We start from the raw sequence: 5,201 nt of genomic DNA on the forward strand, positions 1-5,201 counted from the left end.
ACATTCTTGCTCATCTGTAGAACACACCAAGATAGAGAGAAAAAAATTATTTGAGAGCAAAGTGAGGTGTTTCGTAGACTATACAAGAAAAATAGTTTGTAAAGGAAAATAGAATGTGATCAATATTTAGTAAGTTGGTGTTTACATCCCTACTCTATTCAAATAGGGCGAAACATCGCGGTGACTCAAAAATTAATCAATTAAGTCAATTTTAAAAGAATGTAAAGAATAAATGAATTTTAAAGGAGTCGCCACCTAATTTTAGAAGAAAAAAAACTAGGAAACCATTAAATGATCTACAAAACCAAAATTCTAGGTAAGGGGTTCAAGTTATTTCGAAGGGAAGGTGTTAGACATTCTTCGAAATCCACAATTGTGGTTCCGACTAAATTCATTTTTTCAAATGGAGGAGGAGGTAAAAATAGTATACAAATATAACAAACATGCAATATACACAAGGAATAAAGTAAATAAGTAATATGAGAAACGACCTAATATTTGTCTATCGTCAACAATATACATAATAATGAATATAATATTCAAACTTTATCCAAATGGCTTTGATGAGAAGCGACTTCAGGATACCTATAAAGACACTTAGTAAAAGTGTTAGTACTAAATATATATGAATTAAAAAAAATGAATCAACTAATAACTTAAAAATAAAAACTCGTCTTATTAACATAGGAGGCCTTGGAAATCGACGGTAATTTCTTCATCGGCCAATTTTAACAAACAATACATATAAACTTAAACTAAATTTCCGTCTTTAATATTGGGGAGGCCTCGAAAACCGACAAAGAGATTTTCTCATTGGCTAATTTGTAATTTTTAAACATGAAATGATATGAGACAAATGAGAAATGATCTAAAGGAAAATGTAACAAACAAATACTACTACTACTACTACTAATAATAATAATAAGTAAATAAAAAACACCAAACTATCAATAACCTAGCAAAACAATAATAATTAAATAATAATAACATAACAACATCATTTCTGTAGAATAGTGAACAGTGCCATAAATAAAACTAATTAACTTAACAAAACGAAAGGGGTCAATCAAGAAATACAACAACGACCATTAAAAATAAAATAATAATAATACCACCCATAACTAATAATCAAGTATAGAGTCGCTAGAGCAAACATTTCTGAGCAAAGACCAACTCAATCTAATATAAAATAATATATTATAAAACAGTCCAATGGGTGACAATAATAAAATATTATTATAATAATAAGAGGAAAAATGAGTCAAAAGTATATTATCTTAACCCATAAAGAAAAACAAAATTCATTTGAACAAACCAATACTTCTAAATCAGTAACAAATTTCACCAAAATAATATTAATTAATAAGCAAACGTAAAGATAATAACAAATATAAACAGATATAGGTAACACAAAAACTAAAACTCTCCAAAAAGACATCCAAACAATTGAAAGAAAAACGAATAAACATTGCAAAACAGAAAGTTATCGATATATGGCTTGTGGTCGGATATGCAAATTTCAAGCACGCCACATTGGTTCCTGGTTCGTTGAGTGTTGTTATTTCGCTGGATAGAAAAGGAGTTGATCTGGTGGCTCTTGGTAGAGTTTGCGATTTCGTCGGAGTTAGTGGTGAAAACACCTGTAAATACAAACAAAAAATTAAAAAGGGGAAGGGCTGGTCTGTTTTTGGGTTCTGTTTTTCTGTTCTTCGCTGGTGGATTTTGATGGTGGTTTGGTTGAGCTGTTGTGTTCGTTGTTAGCTCTCGCTTGGAGCTGTTTCGATCGAAAATAATGGTGGTCTTCTGGTTGTATAGAGGTGGGGATGGTCTGGTGATCGTTTCAGCTGGGTTTTTTCGCCGGGAAAATGGTGAAAAATGAGTGGGGTTTTGGGTTTGGTTCGCTGGTCTGCCGGAAAAAGGTGATGGTTGGCTAACTGTTTGGTGTTGTGAACTGCTGGTTCGTTTCGTGGCAGTGAGGAGGAAAAGGGGAAAGAAAAATCGAATTGACCACCATTTTCATTTTCTCTGATTCATCCTAATAGAAAACTGCTCGTCGGAGCTGGGGTTTCAGGTAGGGTTTGAGGTGGTGGAGGCTAAGGGAGGAAAAGGGGAGAGGAAATTTTTTTTAGAATTTTTGATATTAGGAAATTCTTACTTCCTAAAAAAATAATTTCCCCACCCTTGATCTAATGAATAAGTCATTGTTTATATAGAAAATATATTTTTTTACCTATAGTACAGTATCATTCTGTTAAAATCGTGCGCCAAAAGCACTAGCCTTTAAAAATATATGTGCATGAAATCTTATCCATATTCGAATGAATTTATAGATTGTTCAAAATATCAAAATTAATATTGACAAATATAACAAATAAAATGATTATTAAAAAGTATAATGAACGTAGATAATGACATGTAAAAAATACAATTTATTAGAACTAATGATATAATCAAAATGAATAAATATTTGAACGTAGTCAACTGGTTGTGACAAAAACAATGTTTAAAATTAATTGATAAAAAAATTTCTAAATTTTGACAAATAAGGATAGTTATCGATAAACTTATTTAAAATTATAAAAAATATATTTTGAACTATTAAATAAATTAAAAAAACTTAAATGTTACGAATTTTAAAAAATGTTAGGCCAAAATTGGATGTCAATAGTTGGTATGCAACCGTCAATATCTTTTAAACAGTTCGAGCAACATATGACGTAGGTATCTTTTCAAAATTAGCAAGTTCTTTTCGTAATTTTGGAGTATTGCTCTGATACCATTTCAAATTGCATAAAAAGTTTCAAATTTTCTCATTGACAACAAGTCAATATATACTAAGGCTCAAAAATTACAAAATACACACAATATGTCATGTAGGACTCGCCAACTCATTGTGAGGTCCATCCCAGGTTTTTATTAGTCAACCTTTGCTATTCAATTGCTGCAAGCAATTGTTAAAAAAGAATAGTGACAACAAAATGTTGAAAAAGAAATTGCTGCAAGAGTTGAAAAAATAATAGATTGGGTGGTTGACAAATTGGTAAGATTTGCAACATTTTGAATTTGCTACATTTGTATATGTCATTAGTTACATATGCATGATTTTCTCTTCCTATAAATAGAGCATTCTTGCTTATTTGTAGAACATACCAAGATAGAGAAAAAAAAATTATTTGAGAGCAAAGTAAGATATTCCATAAATTATATAAGAAAAATAGAGTGAACGATATTTAGTAAGTTGGTAAATCAAAAGAGTATTATTCTTTTAGGTGTGTTGTAGTCACTTTGAATATTATATTCGTGACTACAAAATGTAAAAAATCCTTGCTATAGTGATATCAATCGCTCCTCTTGGCCCGTGGTTTTTCCCATTTTTCTTGAAGGGTTTCCATGTAAAATTCTTGGTGTCATTATTTTCCCATTTTATTTTTATTATTTTGACTATATATTTTTATGTTTGTCCAAGTTTTTCCCAACAAACTGGTATCAGAGCCAAGATTTTATCTGAGTATGCTTTGTGGTTGCAACACAGTCTCAACTTTCACATCAGAAATATTTTACTTTGGTTGGCAATAACTATATTTTTGGGAGATAAGGATCTGAAAAATACTCCAACTTTGATCGAATTTGCTGTTGCGATACTAAACTTTCATGAGGATCTATTACCTTCCTACACTATTTAATACCGTATTTTTTACCCCAAGAACTATTTAATAGTGTATTTTAAAGGTATATATATACCCACGTTGACACATTACTATTTATAATTTTGCATTGTTTTTTATGTCCACGTGGAAAATATATATGTTTAAAATACGGTATTAAATAGTCTAGAGAGGTAATAGGTCTTCATGAAAGTTTAGTATTGCAACAGCAAATTCGACCAAAGTTGGGATATTTTTCAGACCCTTATCCCTACTTTTGGGGAAAACGATTGAAGTTAACACAAGTAGAATGATTACTTTGAATGGTGTTAATTATGTCATTTGAAAGGGGAAAATAGAAGATCTGCTTTATGTCAATAATTTTTATCAATCAGTTTTTACCACTGTAAAGCCTGATAATAAAACAGATGAAGAATGGAATCTATTGCACATACAATTTTGTGGATTTATTAGGCAATGGGTTGTCGATAATGTGTTAAACCATATTTCTGAACAAACACATGCTCAAATCCTATGGGAGCATCTTGAAAGTTTATATTCTCGGAAGAGTTGAAATAATAAGATGTTCTTGATAAAGCAGATGCTAAGTCTACAGTTTCATGATGGTTCTTCGATGACGGATCACCTGAATAATTTTCAGGGGATCATGAACCAATTATTTGCTATAGGCATCAAGTTTGATGAAGAAATTCAAGGCTTGCTTCTACTTGGTTCCCTACCAAATTCTTGGGAAACATTTAGAACTTGTTTATCAAATTCTACTCCGAATGGTGTGATCTCTATGAATTTCGCCAACAGTAGTGTCTTGAATCAAGAGATGAGAAGAAAATCTCTAGATTCTTCTTCGTCAAATGTCCTAGTGATTGACTCTAGGGGAGAAACAAAACTCGTGATTCTCATAATAGAGAATAAAACAGGAGCAAATTCAGAAGCAGACTTAAGAATATTGAGCGTTATCATTATGGAATGAAAGGGCACACAAAGAAATTTTGCAGGAAGTTAAAGAGAGAGACAAAACAAAGAGGAAACTAAAGAAGATGGCAATTTTCATTGCCTAGCCACCGTTACCACCGAAGATATTGTTATCGTCCTTGATGCAAATCTAATAAATATTACTTATGATGAGTCTGTGTTGTGGACATTGGTGCCGCATCTCACGTGACATCAAGGAAGAGTTTTTTCTCTTTCCTATACTCCTGGTGATTTTGAACCTTGAGTATGGGTAATGAGATTGTAGCTAGGGTGGTTGGTATTAGTACAATTTGCTTGGAAACTAATGTTGGAACTAAACTAGTTTTGAACAATGTAAACATTCTCCTGATGTTCGTCTGCACCTGATTTCTGTTGGTGTTTTGGATGATGAAGGATATGTTAATACCAACAGTGATTGATAATGTAAACTCCATTAAGGATTCTTTGGTTGTGGCTCATGGTAACAAACATTGTGGTCTATAATGAACTACAACTTTTACTTGTGTTGATATGGTGAATGCCGGTTGAGAGCGATAACTCTTCAACATTATGGCACAAGAGGCT

Source organism: Solanum verrucosum, unplaced genomic scaffold, assembly GCF_900185275.1.
Source record: "Solanum verrucosum unplaced genomic scaffold, falcon-dt-bn FXZP01000079.1, whole genome shotgun sequence".
Classification (NCBI taxonomy): domain Eukaryota; kingdom Viridiplantae; phylum Streptophyta; class Magnoliopsida; order Solanales; family Solanaceae; genus Solanum; species Solanum verrucosum.